Source organism: Lissotriton vulgaris, chromosome 3_1, assembly GCF_964263255.1.
Source record: "Lissotriton vulgaris chromosome 3_1, aLisVul1.2, whole genome shotgun sequence".
NCBI classification, from domain to species: Eukaryota; Metazoa; Chordata; class Amphibia; order Caudata; family Salamandridae; genus Lissotriton; species Lissotriton vulgaris.
The window spans coordinates 420,809,877-420,829,677 of NC_141689.1; positions in this window are offsets into that span (position 1 = coordinate 420,809,877).

Genomic DNA, 19,801 nt, shown 5'->3' on the forward strand with positions numbered 1-19,801 from the left:
TTTGTGGATATTGCTGCGGGTGATTGGAGTCACTTTAGTAAGGAGCCATATTCCCCAGTGGCTATCCATGCCTCTCCGAACAAATATTTTAACATGATTTAAACGTACAATCATTTTCCAATAACAAAAGTGTATAACTAATACATTAATCAATCAAGTCACTTGGTACTGGATATATATATGTAGGTTTCACTTAGCAATTTCCAACTAGAGATTCCATCTGAATTGCTATTAAAAAATCGCTAATGCTAATGTAGGAAAGTTCACTTTCCACAATTTGCACATCGGTGAGAGTGACATTCGCTATTTTGTGATTTTCTAATAGGGAATCACAAAATTTGCAAATCCAGTATTAGTAAATGGCAAATAGGTCAAGTTGCTTTTTGGGAACAGAATGATGACATCACTATGAGAAAGTGTTAAAATGCATGCCCACCTTAGTGTTCTGTAACAAAGAGGTCGCGAGTGCTGTTGCAGAAGTTCATCTATGGACCTTTGTGGTAATCTTTGGCTGCAAACAACTTCAAATATGTACAGGGAAGAGGCTGATCAAGATCTTACTACTAGAAAGTGTAAGCTGAAGTTTTTGGAGAAGGAGCTGGACGTCCTCACTCAGTAGAGTGTTGCCCATAATAAGGAGCTGTTTGGTAAAAACTCTTTTACTGTGCCAGAAGCCCAAAAAAATAAAATCTGGAATGACATCTTGGAGAAAATCAAATCCTTTGGAGTGACGCAATGTAACATCCCAGAAATCAGGAAAGGATGGTATGACTTAAGATCACTTACGAAAGGGAAGGTAGCAAGTTGCTTGGCGGAGGCACGTAGGACTGATGGAGGACCGTCTCAGCAGCCACCACCAACACCCATGGAAACCATGATTGAGGCAACAATTCAGCCGGAGAGTGTTGTTGGGGTGTCCAACATACATACCGCAAATTCACCATCTACACTGAAAGGTAAGATGTCATAAGATTTTCATTATGTTATTGTATATCAGAAAAGTCACTCCATTTTAATGGTTGTTCAAGTACTTAAGTAGGACGCACAGGTATCCGGGTGCATTATTTACTCTGTCATATGATTAGGCTGCTTTTATTCGATTGCGTGTTGTGATATGATTTTGTGCTTGCGAGATGTTTAATGTATGTGTCCCCTTAATTATTATGACTTTGCGAAAGACGTAACTCCAGCCTATTCGCAAGAGGGACCATTATTTATATGGGTTTATAATCTCGATGTCTAGCTAAATGTACCATGGAGTCAGCTACATCCTTACTCTTTAGGATGTCGAATATCTGAAAAATGCATCACACTCTCTATATATATGGTGCTGCAGTACTTAGTGTTAGATCATTAATGCTGCTTTAGGATTATTTTACTGCAAGTATGACTTTTCTCTTTCTCAGTGTACTTAGTAAATCTGATAAGTGATTCCATTTTCTATTTTTTATTTTTTATTTTCAGAAATTTCTATATACTCTTCTTTGGATTACACCGGATATATGAACTGTATGGAGGTAACTTACTCTATGAAGGAGCCCTTTCCTTAGTGGGATATCTCATAACGGCCCTTAGTTCCCCTAGTTTTGACACTAGCCTTATTTTAATTGGTCAATATCATATTATAGAGATATTACAAGTGAGACCAATTGCTCCTGTTTGTAAGACCCTAATTATGTAAGCCTTTATCTGACTAAACTTTATATGAATACTGATGCTAGAAACCTAGGATATAATTTCTCTCTTTAGATATTGGACTTATAGATGAAGGATGGAAACGTGACTGGTTTGAGGAGAATCGATTTTATCTAGGTATATAGAACTGCATCATCACTTAAATTACCACCTATTATTCTGGTTGTGAACTGATTTCTCCTCATGTTTCTTTTCTATTCCACTAGCTTTGTATTATACTGGACCATAGACAGGTTATACCTGGAATGTGGTGTACTATCTCGCGAGGAATTTTTATGGTGAGTTAATGGCTTAATTGTCCATTCATGATATAATAGGACCGGACTTTGATTACCGTAGCGTATTTTGCATTGGTATATCTAACTATGGCCCTTCAGCTGTCATTTAGAACCACTTGCTTTCATAGCATATATGGGTCCTCCACCTGTAATCATGGTGGTGCGAGAGACAACTGATATGGTCTTCTACGATCAATGACCCCTGCCTCTCCCTCTTGTTCTTATTCCTTTGCTATGTGTGTTCTGAAGAGTCACATTACTTGCTTTATCATATGTCTCCTTGTTTACACTGGGTGACTTATTGGTGAAGTTGCGACCTTTTCTATTTCCATTTTGCTATTTCGTCTTGCTGTTCACCCTTCCTACTCTAGTATTGGTGGTGGTGAAGAACAGTCAGTTTTGTATTTTTTTACTGTATACATTATTTGCTTTTGTTATTCTGTTGAAGCCCTGATGAAGACATTGGGTGATTGTTTTCCGTGACGAAACACGCGTCGGCTTGGTTTTCTGGCTACATTCTGTATGATTCCAATGAACATTATATGAAGATTGACTATTTGATGGAAACTTCACGATTATGAAGAGAAAAGAAAGAAAAATAAAGGAATTGACTGAATGAACTTCGAATATAGAAAGAATCTGATCTAGTCTCTTTCCTCTTGGACTCATTAATTTCTTGTGTTGTGCTCAGGAACAATAATTTGTTTATTTTGTATTCTTTGTGTTTTCACAGAGGAGTATTGGGGACGTAGGTGGCTGTTTTCTTTTGTTCCCTGGAGCAACTTACTATAGGATCTGCTAACATATTGGCTTTGCGCAAAGTATAATCCAGCCACGCTTTGTGTTCTACTTAACATCAAGAGACCTATGGAAAAAAAGTGACAATGCACTTTGGGACACTCCCCCTGCTACTATTATACTCCCTAATACCTCACAGACGCTAAAAGTACATGCGGTGGAATAGCATTGCTTCTATCTTTGTGGATCTGTAGGTGTGGATGTATATCAGCCTGTATTTCTCAAATATCTCCTCACTTTGATTGAACAGGGTTGCCCTAACACTAAAAATCCTCTCCTGTTTCCTTCGCTGCATACCAACCAAAATCCTTACCCTCCGCGCCAGATCATAAAATGCTGCCACTGTGAAAGGGCCTGTGACATTTTGGGCCAGTTTATATAGGTTGCACCTGATTGAGATTGTGGTAATTGCATTTCCTAAAACTGCATTTTGCGACTAATTACAATTAGAAATTACTTCATACTACAAACTGCGATTCACAATTTGGAAATCCCTATTTGCGATTCCTTATTTGGAATCGTGGAATCGCAAGAATAGCGATTTCTAAAAGGGAGGAATCGCAATTTGGACCAGCCAAATTGCCTTTTGTACATTCCGAAAGGGGCATTTGCATTTGCAAATAGCGATTGGGACAATTTGTGAATGCAAAACATTTCGTACATCGGGCCTTGGTCACTTGAGGAAGTCTTTGGAAGCCAAACCACGTACCTGACATAGTAATTAAAACACCTTGAATTACTGCAGCGGAGTGCTTTGCTGTGTTTTATTTGTATGTGTGTGTATGTAAGTGTGTGTGTGTGTAATTAAAAAACAGCAACCCCAATTCTCCCCAAAAACCCACTTTTTAAAATTAAAATGGAGACACAGCTAAAAAATATTAATAATTTAAAACAAATCAAAAATAATTTAAAACATTACATATTTAACCTATTAATCAATTAATGTCATTAAATAATCTAAAAAACACTACTCACTCAATTGCCCAATAACCCCCACAACCCAAGATTAATATTTACTAGATAATAAAAAACATTAAATATTTAAAAATATAAATACCAAATTTCATTAATAATATTAATAAAATATGCATTACTATAAGATATTTAAGATATTACCATAAACACATACATTTGACAATAACACATATAACAAAATATAAAGCAATACAATAAAACATCATAATAGAAAAGATATTAAATTAAATATTATTTTAAACTTCAATTATTACAGTAATATTGTGAAAGAAACCAGCATACTTCCCATATTTTAGTTCACAATATTTTTTTAGTTGCAATATTATGGTCGGAAGATATTTTGAGTTGATATTTAGGTGAAATTCTTTTACATTGATTAAAACAATTAATAACTTCCTTAGTCGGCGTTTGCATTGCACTTGACAGACTTTTCACAAATTTTCCAAAGTAAAACCACTATTTGTAGATATTTTGTGCACTTTTTCTATTTCATCTCAAAGCAAGGTATTTATTTGTGTTATAAAGTTTTATCTAGCGCGAACATGACCCTAGAAGGTATCAGAGTTCTTTATATTTATGGAAGGCAGGATATAGTTATGAAAACAGAAACTCGTCACGTATATGAACAAAGAATAGTAAGTTTAACCTCTATAGAGAATCATCAATGTAGTAAGTCACAAACCATACAATAATAGTACGCAGATATCCAGTAAATAAAACAGCAGGTGTTATCAGTAAAACATAAGGTGATTATCTTAGGGGAAAAACGTGTTCATCAGAAGTGTTTTCACTTTTTTTCGACGGAGGCTGTAGACAAGATTAGGCAGACATTCAGCGGCAGAGAGATCCAAATCTTTGAGACAATAACTGAGAAGGCTCTATAGTATGTTTTCTTTTTTTGTGGAAAATCTGTGGCTTCAGTAACAGGGAGCTCACGTTTCATCAGGAACTGCACCCGACCGATAATTCTAGCTTTTGTGCCAAATATTTGGGGGTCTTGAAATATAGGGCTTTATGAGTCATGCATGCAATCATTAGTTGTGTTCTTGCCTCATAAGGGAGCCAGTTCAGCGCTTTTAGAGCGGGGGATATGTGATTATCTATTTTTGTTCCAGAGACAAGTCTGGCAGCAGCGTTAAGGGAGGCCCTGAGCAGGGCCAGTTTTTACTTAGGTAGGCTGCATAGTGTGGAGCTTCCCTAGTCCAACCTGGGCAACACAAGAGCTTGGATGCCAGTTTACGATCGTCTTGTGGGAGGAGGGGTTTAAGGTTCCTTAAAATACGCATCATACGTATTTGTTCAATATTCTGCATATGCAGGATTCACAAGGATCTAGCAGGGTCTATAATATGAGAACAGTTGAGGGCTAGTAGATGCTTCATCCAAAGGTCGATCTTGGGAGTGTGGTTTGGAGGAGTAATGAGGAGGAATTCCGTTTTGGCAGTGTTGAGTTTGAGATGGTTGCCAGTGAGCTAGTGTTGAGTGTTATGCAAAGTAGAGTTGAGAGAAATTATGTCTTCTGGGGGGGATATTTTCAAATATAATTGAGTGTCATCAGCATACATGTGGTAAAGAATGTTGGCAGATTTCAAGGTGCCTGCTAAAGGTTCCAATAATAAATTGAAGAGAATGGGTAAAAGGGCGGATCCCTGTGGAACGCCAGGGTGACCACGGAAGGCTGAGAAAGGGATTGATTCACCTTGACTCTTTGGGTTCTGTTGTGGAGGAATAAAGTAAACCATTGCAGCACAGGTCTTGACAGGCCCATCCTCCGTTCAAGTAGGGTCAATAGACAGTTGTGTTTAACAGTGTAGAAAGCAGAGGATAAGTCAAGAAGTACCAGAAGACATGATTCATTTAGTTCTGCCATTTTTAAAATGTCATCCACGATGTGAGTGGATGCAGATTCAGTGCTGTGACCTTGACGAAATCCGGACTGGTGTTGGTCCAGGAGTTGGAAGTTATCTATGTGGCTGCAGAGCTAATTCTGTATATAGCGTTAATTTCTAGGGCAACTTCAAAATAAATGTCACAACGAAACAATACAATTCTAATACAAGGAGAGACAAAGACAAAAATATATATATTGATAAGTACAAAAATAGTTATTTATTGATAATAGTATAATCAGTATTTCATCATTAAAACTAGAACAAACCACATACACACCACGTGTGTCTCATCATTCGTACTCAACAGTCATAATGTATACATATACAGGTATGATCAACACCTGAAAATTCATAAGTCAAAGCATTATATACATGTTCTGATATTTCATATTTCCATCAGGGTGTTTATTTAAACATTTTCTATAGATGGGCCTTGTATACAGGCTTTTGGTTAATAGGTATCTATCTGTGTCATAAAGTGGCTTCAACTCCCAGATGGTTTCTTCGAACGTTTCGTCATAGGAATGCCTTCTTTATCAGATACAGGCACTGTCTGTGAATATAAACAGACCACAAATGTATACCGTCTCTCCTAACTAGTCATGATACATAAGGCATCTTGACATATGACAAAAAGCTCCGTATTTGAATAACCATGACGTCTAAAAGTAATCCAAGCAAGTGAAAAGAAAGGAGAAAGAGCAACAAATTGTTAGATAGCCCCATCCTACCAGTGATTATGTGACAATCACAGTAATATATTTGCATGCTACTATGACTTAATTTGCTAACGGTGTGAAAGGTGCCCAGTGCACAAGCCCTCCTCTTGCATTCCGAATAGTCTCCTATGTGTTCTCTTAAAGTTATAATTGTTCATAGAGTAATTACCATCTGGTAGGGAGGTTGTACGCCCGAACATTTAGCAAAAAGAGGAAAAGATGAAAAGACGTCTTACTGTAGAATAACATGTGGCCTTGTTTTCTAGATATAATGAAAGAAAAATTCAGATGTCTGAAATAGATATAATACCAAGCTGTGGATGTGTGAAACATGCAAATGCATTTTTACCATTCAAAATGTCAAAATCCACTTGGAGGATGACTCTGCAGAGATTTATATTTCAGGTTCAATAACCTGTCACTTGACAGCTTCCTGCATGAAATAGGGAAACAGACAACTAACGTCTAGGTACTTTTGAGACTGCTTACTAATCCACATTTTCAAGCTCGATAAATCAGCAATACCAAGCAGCTCATACCTTCATGAAAATATTAAGGGTTCTGACAACTACTCATGATGATAAAGCTCTTTTTGTCAAGTATATACACCAGTGTAAACTTATTGATTTAGGAGTACATAACATTCCTAATGCGCGATCACTAAGCAAGACGCAGGGTGGGCTGAATTGAAGATTTAAGACTTCACGCTAAGCGACAATTCGACGTTTATATGAATACCCAATATGACAGATGGATAGTTGGCAGTGACACAAATTAACGGTCAAAGATGGCACTGTAACAACTGTGTGGTTAATCAGTGGCACTGAACAACAACCGAACAAATTCTGCAAAATCGCAATACAGCAAAAAATGTTACACCCCATATCAAGTTGATGTACAAAATGTCAACGAGAGGATGATATATATTTTTTCCAACTTACCATATTTTAACTGCTCTGAGATTCTTTGAGGGTTTCAAAATGAAATTTGACAAGCCGTACTTTTCCCGTGTTGAAGGATGCATTACGCATGGAGATAAAAGTCCGGGTGATACAGTCCAAGCTCCGCGGTCACATGATATTTCAAAAGTAGTTGGGAGGAAGTCATGTGGCAAGTCTCCGAGTTGAATCTGAACCCATTTTTCCAGACGTTTAGCCAGAGTGGGGATGTTGGATATAGGGCGGAAGTTGTTAGAATCTGAAAAATGTGCATTTGTTTTTTTTAGAATATGGGTAACCTGTCCTCCTTTTAGGCTATCAGGAATAGTGCCTTGCTGTATTGCAGAATTAACAATCTCAGGCCATAGGGGGAGATTAACGACTTTTATCTCCTTGAAGATTGTCAGAGGTAGCGGCCGATGAAGTGATTAGGTGGGCTTAAAGCTTGAAGAATGTTATAGATGTCCTTCTCGTTCAGGAGAGTGAAAGTGTGCCAGGAAGCATTGTTTTTGGGGACACCCTCAGGAGGACCAAGCCGAGCCCCAGCCTGGGAGGTGAGTGGAAAGAAGTGCGACGAAGTTGAAAGTAGTTCCTTCATTGATTGTAGGTTGTTTTCAATGGTTTTAGTTTTTACCAGGGAAGATGGAAGCCAGTTCCTCACAATTTTGGGGATTGATGGTTCCAAAGTCCAGCGGGTTGGGAGCGTTGAGCGATTGTTGTTTGGTGATTTCAAAATGTTTTTTGGGTTGATTTCTAGCTTGGTTTAGTTGGGTTCTAAAGAAGTTGGCTTTTTGCATTTTTGATTTTTCTGTTGTATGTGTTCCTTACTGATCTTAAGCGTTTCAGGTGTTCAGTTGATGGTACGGATCCACAGACTCTTTCTGCTAATCTTAGTTTGCATCTTTCAGAGTTTAGATTGTCATTGAACCAAGGTTTGGAGAGTTTAGGGGAATTTTTTTTTGTTAAAGTGGGATCCAAAATAGAGGTATTCTAGAACTCTGTGAGGTCATGGACATCTACCATGTCCATCTGAGGAGTCAAGGCAGGGTAAAATATATTGTCTACCACATGCTATATGAATATTGTCTTGAATTGTATGATATTGTGAGCAATGTTAATAAAAAGATTTTTAAAAAATAAATAAAAAAAGATATATTGTCTCTCAATGTGACCAAAGCATTCAATGAGTCAAAGAGCTGAACAATTGACACGAGGAAGCCTGTTCAGTCATGCATATCAGGAAGAATGCACTGCATGACCTATTTAATCACTGGCTGATTGTGGGAAACAAAAATAAACAACGTTTGGGTCCCATCATGAGAGCACATCATGAGAGCACATGTTTAACCGGCCCTAAAACTGCTTGCGACATTCATTCTAGCTAGCTGAGGAAGGTGCGCATTGGGAGGGTAGGAGATAGCACTTCAATTGACTATTTTATTTCTGCTACTGTAGGGTATATTTCCTCAACCACTAAACATGCCAACATTAAGATCTTACATTCTCTCTCAGGGGAATCTCATTGAGATCATAAACACTGAATAGTCCCTCCCACGACCCTTGCTCATAGCAGTTCGTTCAAAGTCAAATTTTTCACTTCACTTCAGAAAGGACGAGTGGTACATGTAACAAAAAAAACAATTTGCAGCCTTAAGGCAGGCTATATTGCAACATTCCATTATTTTGCTTTAAAAGATGTAAGAAATTAGCATTCAGCCTTCAAAACAATCACTAAAAATAAATAATAGTAACATTTTAAAAAGTCCTTCACAAATGCTTTTCACTTTCTTGTAAAGTGAAAGGAATGAAGAATAGGGCAATATAGCTAGAGAGGTTTCAGTAATGAAAGAATGAGAAAAGAACGCAGCACATTTCCTTTAAGGGCACTCTGACCACCTGTGTCCCATCATGCCCTGCAGGATGCAGTTTAGTCAGTTATTTGTTTTCAGATCATGCTGACAGGATCTAGAGCACAGCTCGGCCTTTATGGCCTTTTCACTGTTCAATGTTCACCTATTTCCTTGCAAAAGTAATTCACTTGACATCCTTTAGGGTGAAGTGAATTTCCTGGCAGGAAATATATTTATTTTTCAAAAAAGGTCATCTCTTTTTGTGAAATTCTCTGAATGTGATAGAAAAATGGCAAAAGCAGACCTGCACAGAATCTGTATCCTCGGTTTGCAAGGCTCTCATGACCCTAAGATGTGTCATCACTGCAGGACCCTCTCCAGACCCTCTTTGGGAGAGAGAGAGGATTCACCTACATGGTCAAGTATAGCACCGGAGAAGGCAAGATTCCCTGACTGGAGAGACATCTGAGGGGTGAGGAGAGACTGTCCCCTCTACTAGTGATGACTCTCACAGAGGATGATCCAAAAGGAGCAGATCTGGTGAGGAACAACATTGTCATTGGACATCGAGGACATTGATGTCAAGAAGAGGTACAACACCACCTTTTTTGCCATCAGCAACTGGTTCGAGGAGAGTATTGTTTACATTTAGAGGTACTTTGACATCGAAACACCAGTCGAAGTTGAGAGTTTCAATCTTGAGACATGGATTGATGTGGATTCATCACTCCATTTCCCAGACGAAGACAGCGGAATGTCTTTCATGCATGAAAGGCATAGAATTCCATCTAAATCAGACTCAGAGGCCAGACCCTCATCTTCAGTCATCATTCCAGATTTACCACTGCCTCCTCAAGATCCAATGGGGTCCTTTCGTCCACCTATTTCTATGTCTTCTACCCCACCTTTGCTTCAACAACTGGCAATACTAGTGGTAATTGGGCCACCAAATCAGCCAGCCACTCCTCCTTGGCCATCACAGAAACCTGTACCAGTGGCATCTCCACTAAGGCACCCTAGATCTCGCTCTCGTCTGTTGGAACCTGTAATTTCTGGTTGTCTGAAGGGATTCCCACAGCCAGGCAGAACATACCACTCTGATCAAGGGCAGGTGATTACACTCACTGTATAACCTATGCTCACCCTTGGGTAGTTGTAGAGACACTCTTGGGTAGTTGTAGTTGTAGAGTCACTGAGCAGTCAGGCTTTCCTCATAGGCAATGTGTAAAGCAAAGGCACAGCAGTCACTCGCCATAAATACACTGAGTGTCACAAAAGATACTTCCCCAATCATGCATGTAAATAACGTCTATGCTCAAAACACACATTCAATCATTATAACATGAACATCATGCACTTCTGGGCATAAAACCCATATTTGGACATATTACTAGCAGTACTAGGCCCACTCGTATTGTTATGATATCAATAGTATGCACACTGTGGACAATTCCTTATCTAACCCCCCACAGAGAGAGAGAAAACACCCTTATGCGATGCAACATGGTGACCACCCCAGCCCCACCCTGGCAATCATGATAATACAGTCCCGCACAATTAGAGGGTACACCCCAGGTCACAATGATATCAAAGTTATATACATACATGAAACAAGAACACTTTTACACAGAACCGCAGGCAGGAGCCACACGGGTAAATCCACTGTCAAATGTATTGTGCTTTGTGCATGAAATTAACGTATAATGAAGCACCACCAACCTGTGTCATGAATCACAGGCGGTCCGCTGACTATCACTCCCACTCACTCTGCACTACTACATGATGCAGCAGGTATCAGCGCATTTGTTACGTAACATTCTTACACACATACGCACTCAGCACCCTAATGCAGTGCTATTGGTACCCAGCAAGCTAATGGATAACACCCTACAGACTCTGTGGCCCAGCCTCCCTCCACCCTCTAGTTCACCCTGATTGTCATACACCCCCAGATGGAAGATAACTAGCCTTGTCTCCCGGATACTAGGATGCACGAATCCATAGTCAAACTTAGTCTGGGTCCTCAGGAAGCAGGTATCCTTTCATCTGTTCATATGTAGACAACTGGCTCATCAAGGCGTCATCTCACTAACAAGCAAGCCAACATTATCAAGCAACTGTTGTGACACTCAATCAGCTAGGACTGTACGTGAATCTTAAGAAATCTATCTCTGTGCCAGTTCAATCCCTTCACTATTTGGGTGCAGTCGTAGACTCAGTGCACACAAGTGGGTTTTCTTCAGAGGAATGATGATTATCTATCCTTCATAAAGTCACATTCTGAAGACAACAGCCCATCCAACAACAAGGCTAATGACCTCTTGTCTAGGATTAGTGGCATCATGCTTTGGTCTGGATCCAAATGCATGCCTCTAAGTGAGACTGATGCAGCTGTGTCTGGAAGATCAATGCAATCAAGTCTCAGGAAGATGGGATAACAGAGTGATCCTACAACTTCATGCAAAATAATCACTCAACTGATGATTCCATTCAGAGAACCATGTGAAAAGGCCCGAATTTCCATAAAGACATCCCGACCTAAAACATAATGACTGATACTTCCCTATCGGGTTGGGGTGCTCATATGAGCTAACTTCAAATTCAAGGTATGTGGTCTCTGAAGGAACAGTTTTATCATATTAATCAACTGGATTTGACAGTAGTGCGCCTAGCTCAAACCTTTCCTCCTGACCTTCAAGACGAACTCCCTTCTTGTTCAAATAGACAATAGTTCAACAAAAAATTGGTTCTGTTGGGTAAGACAGGTTATTTGAACAATGCTCATAGATGCAAGTAAAAACAAATCAGCTCTCTGATACAGGGAATAGTGTTTAGTGAGAAATCAATTGCTCAAAACACGGAAGAACAAAGTTATATGTTCAAAAGTATTGTATAGTACATATTAATACATGTTTGCTTCTTTACAAGAGTGAATTACTTCATTCGTAAATTAATTCATACATACATAGCAAGACCGTGATAAACAATTTTGTGACTTTTTGTGAATGGGTGTTCAGTGAACAGGATAATATATACAGTGCGGGAAATAAATCTATACAGATGTATATACAGGTATAATTAGGGTTTGGTCAGATGATGGTTTGATCTCAACGAGGATTCCTTTGGTTACTATGGGAATCCTGGTGATTCTGAACCTATGGATTCGTCGACGTTTCGACCCTAGTGTGCCCCTGTAGGTGGTCACGGCGGGTCTTTTTCAAGACAGAGGGGAAGGGGGACGGTTTAAAGATCAAAGCAGGGGTATCCTTGGGTTGATCTAGTATGGCTCAGTGGCCTCTTGCATCTATCGCGTGTGTCTCGGGGGAAAATATTCTGCATTTGGTGTACTCAGAACAATTTTGATCCTCTCACCTGCCAAGAAGAAGTGGTTCATCCATACCTCCTTTATTTGGCTACGGCAAAATTGCAATTTTCCTCCATTAAAGTGCACCTTGAAGTAATTAAGTCACGACACAGAGGCCAACATTATGCAAATTCTCCTTTATTGACACAGCTCAGCAGGAACAATGAACAGAATATAGAACTTCAGTAACATTCCATTACAGTATAAAGTCTGTGAACATGCAGCCATCTTCCTTCTTTGTTGCTGCTGCTCACAGAGATAAGTACCCTCATTTCATTTGTGCAAACCTTTTTAATGTATATGGAAATTTATAGTTGTTTTTGTGATTAATGCTTGTACTTATTTATATCTCGCATGACTGGGTCCTATTGACCCTACCATGCATTTATTTCTTATCAATAGATCCTTCCTACATATTTTCTCTTCATGAACCATGTCTCTTTGAAGACCTTCTTACTAAGATATTAATTGTATTTTCTCGTATTCTAATTCCCCTCTGATTTTCTGAGCGTCCGTTTGATCTTAGACCCTACTTGAGCCTCTGTTTGCCTTTGAAAATTGGACGTGAGCACTAGGGCCTTATTTATGAAAGCCTTGCGCCGCCGGTGCGTCACTTTTAAAATGGGAAAAAGGTGTTGCTTGGCAACGCTCTGAACGCAAGCCAGGCCTGACTTAAAAACCACATCCACATCTCACCTGCCGCACACCGCCCGGTCTTTCTTTCTCTTCTTCGTGTACTCACGAGTACTTCCCCCGCTCCCCCAAACACGCCGGAAGTCTTCCTTCCCCACCGCAATGGCATTTCAATCATGCATCGTGGGGAGAGGAAAATTAGAGGAATGACCAGAAGGAACAACCACGCACGTAAGAAACGTCACTTGACAGCAACACTTAACTGTTGCTGCTGCCTGTTACACGTGATCAACTTCATCTGTTCTCACACATTTTTTCACCGGCTTTCCCTCGGATTTAATTGGAAAACGTAACCCTTTCAATTAGAATTCTTAACCCTTTCCATAAAAAAAGGTCTGATAATCTATTTAACCATATTAACCCCTTATTCTGTATTAAAAAAAGAGAGAAGAGACAAAGGTAAAATTACTTACCTAGCTTAGTATATCATTTATACATTTTCCCCCACAATGTCTCTCAATTCAGACTCTAACCTTGAAGGTAAGCTTGAATCTATGGTCTCTAAGGCCATGGATGAAGCCATGGATTATTTTAATGAGACAATAAAGAACATTTTTGAAATGGTGTCAAAGGTATGGCCCACCACCAGTACTGCACATCCTCTGGGCACAAAAGAAGGGGCAGTTAAGGCCCCAAAGAAAAGAGCTGCACCACAACACACTGAAAAAGGTGCTAAAAAAACAAGAAAATGGTAAAGGCAGCTCACTCACGCTTCTCAGGCTGTGACCAGTACGATGTCTGAACTCCCTATACATGTTGATAGTGATGATGTGGACGAAATAGATCTTTTGTACTCATCAGGCTATGATACAGATTCAGAAGACATGGGAGATGAACCTGTAGAAAACACTGAAGAGGCAGACACGGTCTCAGACCCAAAAATGGGTATTACTGATCCTTTCGGGGACTATATGTTCGACCCTCTTATCATCAAACATCTCCTTTCCCCTGAATGGCTACCCTCTCAACACGTAGCGAACTACATTAGCTTCTAACTCAGAAGGGAGATTCCCAAGGATGTGAGATCCAGACTGAGGTCTGAATGCCCCTGCCCATCTCTCCCAGACAAAATTGCAGTGACCCCTGAACTTGACCCTAACGTCGCTGCCTTCATCCCCAAGAGATCAAAAGACCCTAGAAAGGGGATAGATAAGAGTCTCAAATCTTGCCAGGACCGACTCCTCTATACTATTGGCATACACCGATGGAACCCCCATCGACCCTAAGAAACTGCGCGAATGGGTCCAACGTGCTATCTGCCTCCTCGGCAATGCCCACACTGCCATTTCGAATGAACGCAGAAAGGGCGTTCTCCTTAAGATTGACCCTACACCTAGCGAACTGGCTAACAAAGAGGGAGGAGCCTCCTCACAAGGACTTCTCTTTGGAGAAGATTTTATTTGTGATATGCCTAAATATGTCGGCGCATAGTTTGATTCAGAAGTCACAACGTGACATTAAAAAAGATTTCCAGGACAGAATTTTTGGAAGGGCCGGAAGAATGCGGGGGTCGGTTCCCCGGCAGAGGAAAAACTACCTCCAGACCCTTTCAAGGACGAGGTTCAAGATATCAACAATCGTCCTTTTACCAGAACCAACCGTTCTTCCCTCAAAGACAAAGAGGCCGGGGGTAGACCATTTCGAGGCAAAAGAAGGGCCAGCAGAGGTTTCTCAACAGGTAAGAATATTGAAAGACCATTAAGATACCCCCATAAAGGTGGGAGGGAGACTAGCCCTTTTCTCTGGGAACTGACCCTTAGTAACTCAAGACCTGTGGGTTCTTGAAACCGTGAAGGGTTGCAAAATAGAATTTACAGACATTCCCTTCCAATCAAAGCCACCTCGCGAAATAACCTTCTCTCAAGAACAGAGAAATCTAGGGGCATATTACCTAGCAATAGCGATAATTATCGCTATTGCTTGGTTAGAGACAAAACTTTACCGCAGAGCTGCGGCGATTTTTACCGCAAATAAACCTTGGTATTACCAAGGTTTATCGCAAATGCGATAAAAATCGCCGCAATGCATGAATATCGCTGAAAAGTCAGTGATATTCATGCATTACCGAGCTAATGCTCTTAGCCATGTTATCCACCTCCCATTGGATAACATGGCTAAGAACTGCTCAGGGCAGGTGTTAGCTTTTGGAGATATTCACGCTTAGCGCGAATATCTCCAAAAGTTGGTAATAGGAGATAGCGATGTTAGCAACTGTTTTCAGTCGCTAACATCTTGGCACGCCCACTTTGCATATCATTAGTGATAAATATCACTGACATGCAAAGTGGGGCCCAAGATGGTCGCTATCTCCTACTAGCTGTCGCTAACTGGTGTTGGCGACAGCTAGGCAATAGGGAGATAATTTTATCTCCGCTTTCTTAGCTTTTAAAGCCAAAAAAGCGGAGATAAACCCCCTTGATAATATGCCCCCTAGTATCTCAAGAGGTGAAGGATCTACAGGCAAAAGGGGCTACAATAGAGAGTTCAGAAACAGCTTTGATCAGCTATATAGTCTTAGTAGTGAAGAAAGACAAGGGACAGAGACCTGTCATAAACTTAAAAAGTCTAAATGGATGGGTATCCTTCCATCACCTCCTAAGAGATGTCCTGAGAAAATGGGACTGGCTAACACATCTAGACTTAAAGGACGCCTATTTGACCATTCCAATTTGCCCACACACAGGAAATTCCTCCAATTTACTTGGGAATTTTGTTCTCTCCCGTTCGGACTATCATCAGCCCCTTGGTGCTTCACCAAGGTTCTACGTCCAGTAGTAGCATGCCTAAGGGAGAGGAGTGTAAGACTAACCATTTATCTGGACGACATTCTTATCATGGCTCAGTCCAAGGCGACAGTCTCTCACCATATAAATCTTACTATCTGCCTCCTGGAACATCTAGGCTTTGTCATAAATGCCAGGAAATCCTGCACTACACCAAGTCAGGAAACTCAGGGGCATATTACCAAGCAATAGCGATAATTATCGCTATTGCTTGTTTAGAGACAAAAATTTACCGCTGAGCTGCGGCGATTTTTACCGCAAATAAACCTTGGTATTACCAAGGTTTAATGCAAATGCGATAAAAATCGCAGCAAAGCATGAATATCACTGAAAAGTCAGCGATATTCATGCATTACCGAGCTAATACTCTTAGCCATGTTATCCACCTCCCATTGGATAACATGGCTAAGAACTGCTCATGGCAGGTGTTAGCTTTTGGAGATATTCGCGCTTAGCTGTCTGTCACAGCGGAACATATCCCTGGTTTCAAGAATGGAGTAGCGGACTGGTTCTCCAGGAATTTCAGAGATTCCAGCAACTGGAAATTAAACAGAGAGATATTCATGACAATCCAAGACAAATGGGGTCCCTTTGGGACAGATCTTTTCGCAGACCAAATGAATACTCAGTTGATGAATTTCTTCAGCTGGAAGCCAGACCCTCAAACAATAGCGGTGGATGCCTTCCTCCAGGACTAGCAAGGCTTAAAGCCATATGCCTTCCTGCCATTTGTCATGCTTTCTCGCCTTCTTTTACATGCTCGCCGATCCCTTCAGAACATGGTGGTGATAACCCCCCTTTGGAGGTCTCAGGCATGGTTCCTGTCATCTTGGAGATGGCTGTGGACTTCCCTATTCTAATACCTCCTTTCTCAGAACTACTCCATGGTCCTCATGGCGAATCTCATCCTCTCATACAACAATTGATTCTGATGACCTGGAAGATTTCAGGTGACAATGGCAAATCCCTGGCCTTTCGGCACATGCTTTCTAACTCATATCTGATTCTTGGGCATCCGGAACAAGGAAGACATATCGACTAGCTTGCAATAAATGGGTTCGCTAGTGTCTTCAACAACACTACGATCCTGTTTCAACTGATTTAATACACGTTGTTAACTATCTATCGGAACTCTTCGCTTCTGGCCTAAGTTATAGAACTTTTAATGTCTATAGATCAGCAATAGCTGCAGGTCATTCCTTAGTTTATGGTGTCTCAGTTGGACAAAGCCTTTTAACAAAAAATATTATGAGAAGCATGTGAATTATTAATCCTCCAACTGCAAAATACTCAGCCTTATGAGACGTTACATTGGTTTTACAACTTATTTCTTCTTGGGGAGATAACGCTAACCTCTCTCTTAAACACATTTCTTATAACCTTAGGGCCTCATTTATGAGAAATGACGCATCGCTGCGTGAAAGCAGCCATGCATCACTTCTCAGTGCGCACTCCTTGCGACATACCTGATGTGTCATAATTAATAATTGACGCATCATGTCGCAAGGAGTTACAGATACGTCAGTATTTCTGACGTATCTGTAAGCGCAAAAGTGATGCATTGCTGGAGTTTGTCACAAAAGTGACACAACTCCAGCAACGTATCCTTTCACATGAGGCAAGACCCATGTGAGAGGGCCTGCGTCAGTCTTACGCCTGCTGTGAGGCAGGCGCAAGATTTTGAAGCAACGGGGTCCGAGAGGGGATGTCGTGAAATCTCATAGATTTCACTGCGTCACTTCTACGGGGCTTTTTGCGGGGGAACGCCCCCCCTCGCATACATTATACCTGACGCAGGTATAATGTAGCACAGGGGTTTACAAAGTGACGCATCTGCTTAGATGTAAATAGTGCGCAACAGGAGGCATGTTTTACGCCGCCGATGCTTCTCTTTCGGACCACTTTAATTCATATGAGGACGAGTCGCAAGACAAAGATTGGGGCGGAGATGGGAGTGACACAAGCACTTCAGTTTGGCACTGTGAAAAAAATTCCTTCTCTCCCTGCTTTTGTCAATGACACTGAGATGGCCCCTGGCAGTATGACCTGGGACAATTCTCATTCACCAAGCCTGGAGAAGAAGGAAGCACTGCAGTGAAAACTGGCAATTTGGGCAAGCCCATTATAGGCACCGATGGCACCGAAGAAATTACTCTTTTAATGATCTACCAAAGAAATTGAGTCCGTCATAACTTCCTTGGCACCCGGCAAGGCAGCTGGCCCGGATGCGATCCCGCTAGAATTCTTTCGCACCTTTAGACATATTCTAAGAGGAGAGCTAGAGTCCTTATTTTTGGGAGCACAATGCCCCACAATGACTCCGCCTTCATGGCATAAAACCACTATTGTGGTATTAAAAAAAAAAGATAAACCGGAACTTAAGCCGTCTTCTTACCGCCCTATTTCTTTAATTTGTGTGGATAGCATGATCCATTCTAAGATGATAGCTCTAGGACTCGGAAAGGTAATCGCCCCATTAGTATCAATCTGCCAACACGGCTTTATTGCGGGGCGCTTTACAACCGACCATGTTAGGAGGGCAATAACATTATTTGACTGGGCCCAGGCTACGAAATCCCCCCTGGGTATGACCCTGTTGGATGCTGAAAAAGCATTCGACAGGGTCTCCTGGGGGTTTCTCTGGCTAATGTTAAAAAATTAAGAGGGTTCCCCCAGAATTTATTACCGCAATGCAGGCTTCGTATATTGTGCTTGAGGCTTGCGTCCAAATTTCAGGGCAAGAATCTAAATCATTGTCCATCAGCAGAGGAACTCGTCAAGGGTGTCCCTGCTCTCCACTTCTATTTTCTATTTATATAGACCCTCTATTAAGTAAGATTGACCTGGACCCACGGATTACGGCTGTAGAAGTTAATGGAGTCGGCTACAAGGCAATGCTGATGATGTCACTATTTTTACATCTAATATCAGATCTGCTCTTCCGGCAGTTTTTGGCATCGCCAAACTATATGGGGCGGTCTCCGGTTATAAAATGAATGCAGAAAAAACACAGATCATTCACTCAGTGGCTTCAAGACCACACAACATTACGACAGTAACGACTGCAACTTATTTAGGTATTACTATCACTGCTGCAGTGGAACAGATCCCTGAGCTGAACATAAACCCAATCATAAAAACAGCGGATCAAACTCTTGCCAGACTAGATCATTTCCACTTCTCATTATACGGGCGAAGCAATATAATTAAGATGCTTATTTTTCCGACGTTTTTATACTTGTTCAGAACAATCCCTGTAGAGTTCCCGGTCTCCTCTATTTCTAAAGCAGAAGCTGTCTGCTTAAGATTCCTCTGGGGGTACCATAAAGCAAAAAGGGCAGCCAAATATTTAATTGTCAAGGACGGGGATGGGGTCTACCGTCCTTGAGCCTTTACTATTGGGGGCACTGCTCCAGCAAATAAGAATACTTTAGACTGAACGAAAAGCGACAGTTCCCGAATCAGTAAGACCTACCATCTATGAGATCTCATTACGAGAATATGCACAATACTGTTTAATTAGAGTTATAGAACCCAGCTATTACAAAAAAATAAAATTTAAGATTATAAAATCAGCATTTTCAATTTGGAGAAAAGTACGAAAGCAGCTGGGATTCCGAAATGTAATACTTATACCCTGCTTTCTGCTCATGGTCTGCTCCCCTCGATCTTTTGCGATCAGATAACAATAGGGTGGGAAGTTTCAGGACTAACACGGTTGGGGGACCTATTTCACAAGGGTCAAATTCTATCTTTTGCAGAATTACAAGCAAAATACGAACTCCCCTCCAGACATTTTTTTAAGTACTTGCAGAT